This window comes from Zalophus californianus, chromosome 5 (assembly GCF_009762305.2).
Source record: "Zalophus californianus isolate mZalCal1 chromosome 5, mZalCal1.pri.v2, whole genome shotgun sequence".
In the NCBI taxonomy this organism is placed as follows: Eukaryota; Metazoa; Chordata; class Mammalia; order Carnivora; family Otariidae; genus Zalophus; species Zalophus californianus.
This window is the reverse complement of record NC_045599.1, coordinates 105428987-105439611: the sequence shown is the minus strand read 5'-3', so window position 1 is coordinate 105439611 and position 10625 is coordinate 105428987. Positions and strand designations below refer to the sequence as shown.

Below are 10625 nucleotides of genomic sequence, written 5' to 3'. Positions count from 1 at the left end.
TTTTATTTATTTATTTGAGAGAGAGAGAATGAGAGATAGAGAGCACGAGAGGGAAGAGGGTCAGAGGGAGAAGCAGACTCCCTGCTGAGCAGGGAGCCCAATGTGGGACTCGATCCTGGGACTCCAGGATCATGACCTGAGCCGAAGGCTGTCACTTAACCAACTGAGCCACCCAGGCGCCCTCAAATAGATACTCTTATCACCGTTTTATAGGTGAGGAAATTCAAGTGGATGGAGCTTAAGTAACTCGCCAAAAGCGGGGTTGGGATTTGAACCTAAGGCAGCCCAATGTCCAACATCTTAGTTACTACTGTGCTGCATCTCTCTTGGAGTAAGGAATTTGGAGGGCAGAGGACAGGGGAAAGGTGTGGGCAACAAACGAGGAAAGAATATTTATTTATTTATTTATTTATTTATTTATTTATTTATTTATATTTTTAAAAAAGATTTTATTTATTTATTTGTCAGAGAGAGAGACAGAGCGCAAGCAGGGAGAGAGGCAGGCAGAGGGAGAAACAGGCTCCCCGCTGAGCAAGGAGCCCAATGTGGGACTCGACCCCAGGACCCTGGGATCATGACCTGAGCCGAAGGCAGACACTTAACCGACGGAGCCACCCAGGCATCCCGAGGAAAGAATATATACAATGGGTACAGTGTATTCAGGAGAACCAGCTGGGTTGGAGTATAGAGGTTAATACTGGGAATGCCAGCAGAGAATTATGAAAATAGGTAAATAGGTTTGGGTCTGATTATAGTTGGTGGTGATTAGAATAGAATAGAACAGAACAGAATAGAATCTGATAATAGATTTGTGGTGGTTTTAGGTTTTAGAATCCAAGGATTCTTTGATATTCCTCCCTTAAAGAGGTGGAACTTGATTGCCCTCCTCTTAAGTATAGAGTGACTCCCTTCTAATAGAATACAGTGGAAGTGATGGTGTGTGACTTCCAAGACTAGGTCATAAAGGCATTGTAGCTTCCTCCTTTCTGTCTCTTGGGTCTCACTTTGTGGGAAACCAGCTGCCAGATTGTGAGGACACTCAAGAAGCCTTATGGAGAAACCCACCTGCTGAGGAACAGAAGCGCCTGCCAACAGTCGTGTGAGCAAACCTTCTCGCAAGGGGTTCCTCTAGCATTGGTCAGGCCTTCAGATTATTGTAGACCTGGCCAACAAATTGCATGCAATCTCATTTTGACAGCTTTTTCTGGATTCCTGAACACAGAAACTGGAAGATAATGCTTGTTTATTGTTTTAAGCTGCCAACTTTGGGGATAATTTGCTATATAGCAATAAATAACCAGTGCAGCCCTTGGTGCTATGTTGAGTTTAGACTTTATCTTATAATCCTAGCCCCATGCTTCATATCGAGTGCCTGGTTGATAAATGGGTCCTAAAATGAATTAAAGATGATAGGGAGCCACTGGACATTTTTGAGCTGGTGAACAACATGATGACAGTATGCTTTTAGAAAAATTAATGCAGAATGAGTAGGCAATGAATTAGGGGTGGAGGACATTTGTGGTAGGGAGGCAATTCAGTCTGTTGAAATGACTTAAGCATGTAAGGGTTAGGTTTAGGGTGAGGGGAAGGAACAAAGCAAATACAAGTTCCATGAGAGTCTGGCCTTAGCTTGTCTTTCTTTACCACTAGAGCCCCAGAGCCTTGCACAGCACTTGGCACATCACAGGCATTCAATAACGTTTATTGAATGAATGATTGAATGAGTGAGTGAGTAGGTGGGTGAATGAATTGGGTGAGTGAATGAAAAAAATAGGAATGTGGTGAACCAGAAAACTTTGTTCCTACTTTTCTTTAGAAATGAAAACTCTCCAAAGATTCTATAGGTAATATCTCAAGTAGATCTCAGTGACCCCAAACTCTATTTTCTGTGTCTGTGATCCTGATTGGGGCCAGCTTGTTTTCAAAGCCCATTCCCATTCTGAAGTTGATTTTAAAATATTCCTTTTCTTTTCACATCATTCATGCCACAAACATTTACTGGGCATCTATAATATACTTGGCATTGTGATGGGCCCCAGGGGGAAAAGATGAGTGAAGGATGGTCCTGTGGTGCTTCAGTATTTCTTTCTCTGCTTTTATCTCTAGTCATCTCAGAAGTTTATTTTTGAAATAAAGATTCATTTTCTTAGTGGAATTCTTAAGTGGGGAGCGATGAGATGAATTTGGGCTTTTAGGAACTGCTTTTAGAACTTGTGGATGACTTCCACTGTTTGCTGCTCACCCTTGCTGATATGCCCTATTAATATTCAAAAGCTGTCACTTTATTTTATCTTTGTTCTTTAGTAGACTAGACTGCTGGCTGGGAGAACCTGGTTTGTCTGGGTTAGTCTTGTCACACTGTTGGGTAGGACAAAAAGAGACATGGCTCAAGGTTGTTAGTGTTTTAAAAATTTGGGGGGAGTTTCTGCATATTTCTCTTGGTATCACACTCTATTTAATTGACTTCTGTTCCCTTTTCTTGTAAATAAGATTCAACATTGTTAGGGACAATCCCAGACGTGGCCTGCTGTTGAGTGGACAGTTGCTAGAGAGCACAGTCTGGATTTAGGCTGAGGAAAAGCTCTAGGGATGGCATTTATATATCAAGCCCGTAGTCCTCTTTAATAGCAGTGACTGGAATGTTGTGTTAGAAAGGATTCTAATGTGTACTTGAGCATGGTAGGAAAGAGCAGTGTTAGTGACGGCTGCCCAAGGACAAGGGTTTGGGGACTAGCAGCATCTCTTTGGAGCAACTATTGAAAGGCTGGGCATTCTTTTAGATGTTCCGGGTAAGAACCAGATGAATGGAGGCTAAGAAAATTTTCATTTCCCTTGACTAATCTTTTCTCCACCTCTTTATAATCTTCTCTTTCACTATTGCCTTTTCTCCCTGCTCCTACTTCCCTGCTGTTTCTTCTCATGCTCCATGATTTCTCCTTTTCTTCTCCCTCTGCCTCCACATACCTCTCTTTCAGCTGATTTAAAGCATACCTCCCCACATCCACCCAGCTACACACATCTGACATAACTATGGCTCTTCTGGGCTAGTCTAAATATGTTCAGAACTATGTAGTGGTTAGGGTGACAGAGGTCAATAGCTTTACAACCCCCTAGGCTCTGTTTTGCCTCTAATCCCTCTGGCCTTCTTGATATGCTGGCAGAAGTACTAAAGAGGCCAGGTCATTGGATTTGCAAGGCCATGGTCAAGTACATGGCCAAGAAGGAGCTCTCAACATGAGGAAGACATACACACATGTAACCCTTTGCTTCCCCTCTCCACACTATACATAGACAAGCAAGTTCCCCAGAGCCTCTCTTCTCTCTGGTTCTTCTCATCAGAATTAAATTAACTTAACATTTTAAAAGAAAAAAACATCTGAAAATATTCACACACTAGACTCTAAAGGAGGAACTGTGTTTCATTTACATTTGCTTTCCATTTAAGTCAAAGTGCGCATACTCAAAGCTGCTTCTTCTAGCAGAGGCAGACTCAACTATTATCATAATGCTTCCTTTTTTTCCCTTCTCCCCATTTGATAACCACATTTTACTCTTAAATATTTAGTTTTCTTTTATTCAATCTTTTAGGTTACTATATTGGAACAGAAGGGAGCGGGGAGACAGTCTTTTTTTCATCCCAGTTGATATTCATCTGTCTGCCTAAAATTTTTTTTCTTCCTTTTTTTTTTTTTTGTCATTTACCACCATTTTGGCTGGTGGATATAGGTTTTTTTTTTTTTAACCTCTAAGCACATTGAATGTCTTTAGGCTTGCATGTTAGACAGGAGACTGATAGGATAATGATGATGGAATGTTAAACGCTATCTATGTAAATCAGCTCCATCAATGGGTACAAGATTCAGCTACTTTAGGCCTTTTTTTTTTTGACATACATTTTCACTTTTTTTTTTTAAGGAGAATAATATTGGATTGTTATTAACCTACTTTAGAAGGATCTTTGTACTACCAGACACATTACTATTTTGCATAAAGTCATATTAAATTTTGGTATGATGTACAACATGATTTTCTCCTAAATGCTGCTTTTAACCTCCAAGCAGTTTCTTTTGTATTTTTGGTGGAAGACTGGTTTCTTATAGCCAGATCCCAATTGGGAAGTAGGAAGGAAAAAAATGAAGATCTTTACATGCTCTCTGCAGGCAGGGAAAAGCAACTTACATTTTCTCCACTTATTTGAAGTATGGAAATCAGCTGGGTAGATTCTAAGACTGATTATGTTTTGAGGTGATCCGTGAAACCCCTGCTTCATCTTTGGGTTCTAGAACACAGCCACTAAGAGCTAAGTTTGAAACAAGATTGGATTTGATTAAGGGCATGAGAATGGTTATCAATCTTGGTTGCAAGTAAGATAGGCTCTAACTCAAACCTGGCTATAAACTAGAATACATGAAGTTGCAGGTGGCCTCAAGGGTGGCCTGGAAGGAGGACCTCAAGAGATGCCATTAGGTTTCTGTCTTTTCTCCCTCCCCCTTTCCCATCTCTCTTTTCACATCTTCCTCTCCCTGTATTTTTTTTTTTTCTCACTGCTCATTTTTACTTTTCTCTCTCTCTGATTGATCGCTTTCCCTTCACCCCTCCCTCCCCATCTTTCTCTCTCTCCCTGCATCACTCTCTCCATTTGATCCCCTTCATCTTTCTCTCACCCATTTCTACCCACAGCTCCCCCATCTTTCCGTCTCCCATTTTGTCTTTCCTCTCTCTCTCCTCGATCTCTCTCCCCTCATTTCTTCTCCCCAACCTCTCCTCCATTTGTCTTTCTCTCATCTCTCCTCCCACTCATTTTCTCTCCACCCCATCTGATTCTCTCTCCTCCACAACTTTCCCATCTCTCAACCTCTTCATACAGACTATGTAGTTGTTTCCTCTACATAGTGGGGGACATGGCACATGTGGCTCCAGTTTCACATGTTCCCAGCTTGATGACTTCATAGCAAAAAGAATTCTTCTCCCCTAGACTCCAGTTTATGTAAATTGCAGAAAAGTTTTTCATTAACTTGGCTTGGGTTACATGCCTACTTCTTGGAATTAATTCACTTACATCAGCAAAATAAGAAGATGCCTCATGTAGGTCAAATGCCTATCTCTGTGGCCGGTGGTGATGAGGGTAGGGGCAAGGTGTTAGGATGGGCAGCCCCATAACAATCACTGAGAGTAGGAAAGGGGTCTTCTATTGAGGAAATGGAAGTGTTACTAACGGAAGAAATAGGAGACAGACTCTGGGCAGACAAGAACAGCAGATATCTACCACAACCACCAAATAGGGTTATGTAGAGAAGAGAACAGTTCTCCATACCACTATCTTGTTCTGGCCAGAAAATGTATACTGGTAAGGGGGTAGGAGAGTTATATTTCTTGCTAGTGCATGTGGATTATCCTTTCTTTTTGGTCTTAGAGATCCTTCTAGCTGGTAGAAAAGACCCAGTTTTTAATCCTGTCAGTGACCTTTCCTCCTTGTCACTTAAGTCTTCTATCTCCCAGTCCGTTTTAAGGGAATGCCTCAGGGGTGTCAAAAAAGTCACACATCTGCTATCCTTGGTCTCTTGCCCTAGGCTGCCTCTCATTCTCATTGTACTAACTCCACCCAGTTCCTTGGGGTTTCTTAATTCCCACAGCAGACATGAGCTACACCCTCTTTATCCATGGTTCAGCCTGAAACAGGTGGGCACATCTCAAAAAAATAAGCAAAAAACAGGAATAAAATAATCACAATTCAGGAAGGAATAATATAATTCAAGGACATTTCAGTATTGTAATGGGCAATTTGGGGGACTGGAGTGTGAAGGAGCATATTTAGTCTCATGGTGCATCAGCAGTTTGAACTGATTTACAGAGACAGAGATGGGGACTACAGTAAGATGGGGAGAGAATAGAAAGTGAAGCCAGGAAGCCAGTGACAGTCCCTTTGCTTTCTTTGCATTAGGCTGGAGGTGAATGTCCTTCACTCAGTATAAACAAGCCAGGAGTTGGGAGCTTGGGTGGGGAGAATGACAAGCACACCTTTAATTGGGAAAGCATTTGGTTGGATTTACTTGCTTCAAAATGCCTTAACTTAAGAGAGCCAACCCCCAAAATGAGTTGAGGCCAATTCAGTTTCTCCCTGATAAATAGAGCCAGGAGTGTTGACGATGTGTGTCAACGGAGAAACCAACCTCATGGATCCTTCTCAAGAGGTTTATGGAAGGAGGTCATGGGGCAAGAGGGGAAACTGGGCTCAGAGGGTGGTGCTGAGAGCTCTATTTCCTCCACCAGGATGTTAATAGCAGTTTCTGGCTGAGCTTGTGGCTTGAGCTGCCCATTTTGGATTTGGCTGACGACTCTTTTGGGCAGGCTTTGCGCCTCTGCCTGTTTGTGTTAGAATGCGACACATGGACCCAGCAGTCAGCCAGGTGCCAACCATGTAATCTGACACCATATGTTCCCAAGTCAGGAGAATAGAGCAGATTTTTTTTTTTTTATAATTTTGGAAGTAGGTTAATTACATTCATCTATATTTTCGGCTCTGAGGGTCACAGATGCGAAATTATTCCTGACATATTTAGGTGGTCATTCATGACCAAAATTATTAAGTATGAACTTTACCATTTGCAAGATGGGGCAAAGAGAATATTCTTAGAGTGAGCCACAGCTCAAAAAGATATTTCCTTAGTCATTGGCACCACTTTTAAAAATGGATTTAAAGTGTTGTTTTGAGGGGGAAATCGGTGTTGCTCATTTTATTGGCATCTTTCTCTGCCCAGATATTAGTTTGTTTGTGATATTTAACTGTTTTTTTCATTGGATATTGATGGATGGAGTCAGCTGTGTCATTTTTCTGTGGCTTTTTGTTCTTAAAGTTTAAGTATCAAAGCCAAACTTGACTAAAAAATGAAGTCTATTTGATTCAGGGCATTTAACCAATGCAAGCTAATGACAGTCTTTCACATGGTTAACATTTGTTGAGAGTTTAATCAGTGCCAAGAAGGTGCTGAGATGTTTACATGCAATATCTTATTCAATCCTTGAACAATTCATGTGTCAGGAGCTCTTCATTATCCTCATCTTATAGTTAAGAAGTGGGATATGCCTGTTATCTTGCATTAGCCCTTTTAGGTGTGTACCTTACACTTCTCCACCCTGTTTGGGACCTGGAAGGCTGACAGATAAGGATCGCTTCCCCCCCCCCCAACTCCCCTGCCCTCTGGCTTACTTTTGGGTTTGGCTGGTGAAGATCCCTGATAAGGAAAGCTTCTTAGCTTTCCTTAGAAGGATAGAGGGAAGAGAGTGACCTAGAACTAGAGTAGTTTGGATATAAACCCAACCTCTTTACTCTGAGTAAGCTACTAAGCATCTCTGCTCTTCAAATTTTTATCTCTGAAATAGAGATGAGTCTACCTATCTCTTGGGTGGTGGTGTGGAAGGTTAATTTAGATGCTGCATGGGAAACTAACTAGCCAGATTTATCCATTGTAAAGGTATGTTTTTCCTTTTCCTTTGCATTGTACAAGTAGTCTGTGGGGTGATATTTTGCAACTAGAATGTGTTCCCTAATGCAGCAGGTGCCCATATCCTGTCCAGATCCCCTAGGCCCACCTGGGTCGTCACCTGTATACACTGTATTCTGCCATAGCTACTTTTGTCTTCTTTGCCCGAGGGAGTCTTCTTTGTCTCAGGAGGAGCAGACCAGGAATGCCAATATTTCCATTGATTCCTATATATTAAGTTTTTTAATTCATAATTTTGCAAATTTCATAAAAATTGAATTTTGTCAAATGCCTTTTCAGTGTATATACTTCATATGATTTCCCCCTTTGATTTATTAGCATGGTGGATTATATGAATCAAGCACCTCATGCTGAACTCTCTTTGCATGGCCAGAGCATTACTTTCATTGGCTGTTTGGTTGTCTTTGCTAATATTCAATTTATTTTGATGTACATGTTAGTAAGTGAAATAGGTCTGTAGTTTCTCTTTGTGCAATTTTTACAAGTTCAAGTATCAGTGTTATACTTGCCTTATAAAGGGAACTGGGAAGTTTTTCTTCTTCTTTTTCTATTCTCTGGAACAAGTTAAATAAATAATATTGGGATTATGTTTTCTTTGAAGGTCCAGTTTCGATATGAAATTATTTAGGCCAGCTGCTTTGTTTGCTGCTTTGTTTTCTTTTGTTTCCTTTTTTTAAAGATTTTATTTATTTATTTGAGAAAGAGAGAAAGTGAGAGCGAATGAGCACGAGCTGGGTGAGGGGGAGAGGGGAAGCCGACTCCATGCTGAGCAGGGAGCCCGACCCGGGACTCGATCCCAGGACTCTGGGATCATGACCTGAGCCGAAGGCAGCCACTTAACTGACTGAGCCACCCAGGCGTCCTCTTGTTTTGCTTTGTGGTAGATCTTGATAATTTTTTTTTCTTCTAGGAAATTGTCCAATTTTTGTCTACTGGGATCACTTTGGTGAGTTGTATTTTTCTTAAAATTATACATCTATTTAGATTTTCAAATTTATTGCACAGAATTATACAAAGTATTTTCTAATGATGCTTTCAGTTTTGTTTGCTTTTCACTGTTTCTTACTTTGTATACTTGTGTTTTCTCACATTTCTTTTTCTTGACTAACTGAGCTAGTGGTTTGTTTATTTTATTGATTTCTTGAAATAACCAGCTTTTTAATTTGTTAACTAGTTTTACCTTTTTGTCTTTTCTAAACATTGTGTTTTGTTATTTGTTTTCTTCCTTCTGCTTTGTTTTGGTTTGTTTTGTTCTTTTTCAAACTTCTGATTTGGTTGTTTAATGTATTTTTATTCTTTCATCTTTACTATGGATGCTTTAGTTGTATTTTATAGATTCTGACATATAGTTTCTAAAATGATCACTATAATGTTTTCTTTATCACATATAAAATTTTCATGCATATTTGAGCCTCTTTCTGTTCTGTCCTGTCTGTATTATTTGTCCATCTTTTATTTTTTTAGGATCAAAAATTTTAAGTTACTACAGTTTTAGTTTGTTTTCTTTTTTTTAAAAGATTTTATTTATTTATTTGAGAGAGAGAGAATGAGAGACAGAGAGCACGAGAGGGAAGGGGGTCAGAGGGAGAAGCAGACTCCCTGCTGAGCAGGGAGCCCGATGTGGGATTCGATCCCGGGACTCCAGGATCATGACCTGAGCCGAAGGCAGTCGCTTAACCAACTGAGCCACCCAGGCACCCCCAGTTTTAGTTAGTTTGTAAGAACAGTATTGACTTTTGTGTATTTCTTTTATAAATGACCACTTTATTAATGTTTTTCTTGTTTCTATTTTTTTGTTTATTCTTTTGTGTTTTCTAAGTGTGATATCACATATGCACATAATGAGAAATTGTACGATCATTCTTCCAATAATTGTATCTCTTATTTTGTTGATTTTAAATGCACTGAATGGCACTTTTAGAACAATATTAAATAACAAATAAAAGAATGTCCCCATGAGTGGGGGGATGGGCAAAATGGGTGAAGTGGAGTTGGAGATACAGGTGTCATTATGCGGTGACTAGGTCACTGGGATAAAAGGTACAGTGTAGGGAGTATCATGAATGGTATTATAATACTGTTGTATGGAGACAGATGGTAGCTACACCTGTGGTAAGCATAAGCATAACATATAGACTTGTCAATCACCATGTTGTACACCTGAAACTAATATAAAATTGTGTGTTAACTATACTTAAAAAAAAAAAAAGAATGTCCCCCCTGTCATATTGTTGGCTTTAATAGGGATGCTTCTAGTGTTTCACTAGTTAGTATGGTTCTTTTTTTATTTTAATATGATTCTTAATTTGGGAGGATATGTATGTCTTTTTTTAAAAGTAAGGTTTTTTTTTTAACTTGGAGATGGATTAAATTTTAACAAATGCTTTAGACAGTTTTCTTGGTAATCATAGTTTTTCCTCCTTTGACTTAGTTTATATGATGAATTCATTAATGGATTTTCTAAGATTAAAAAATATTTTTAAATTCCTGGAATGAATCAATATGCATAATGTACTGCTGTTACTCTCATTGTTAACTTTTTATTTAGGACTTTACATTAATATTTTTAAAGTTAGGTTGGGTTTGCATGTTTCTATTTGTAATAATTTAGTTGTCAAAAATTTAATTCTTAATGGATTTCTAATAGTCTATCACATGGATATGCCACAAATTAATGTCACAATGGTTCCTTTATATAGACATTTATTTTGCTTCTAGTTTTTTCAGCATTGTAAATAAGTGACAATGAAGAGTCTTGTTAATCCCTGCTCCTCAGTCTCAACTCATTCACCACTTCCTAAAATAATCCCTTCCTGACACTCTGATTACACCAGATCCTTCAATTATTTAGGGTTGTCTTTTCTTCACCAGAGCTTGGTATGCCTATAATTTACATGGACTGTGTATTTAGCTGATTGCCATCTGTCTTCTCCTACTAGGTGGTAAGTGCCATGAAGTCCAGGATTGTGTCTGATAGTGCATCTTTCAAGGAGCTCTGTGCCTGGCCCATAGTATGTGCTCAATAAACATTTTCTGAATACTGATTACCATCTATCTACATGCATTTACTTCTAGGGAGGGTAGGCTTATTACATAAAGGGAAATTTTAAATTTAACTTTATT

The 10625-nt window shown here is 39.4% G+C and overlaps 1 long non-coding RNA gene across 1 annotated transcript in view; it reads left to right on the top strand.

Moving 5' to 3' along the window:
• The first annotated feature begins 1016 nt into the window (after nucleotides 1-1016).
• The window catches only part of LOC113929963, a 405324-nt gene continuing 395715 nt past the window's right edge, over nucleotides 1017-10625 (top strand). The window contains exons 1-2 of the long non-coding RNA XR_003522371.1: nucleotides 1017-1099; nucleotides 8413-8448. This is a non-coding gene — a long non-coding RNA (uncharacterized LOC113929963). The remainder of the gene's footprint in view (nucleotides 1100-8412; nucleotides 8449-10625) is intronic.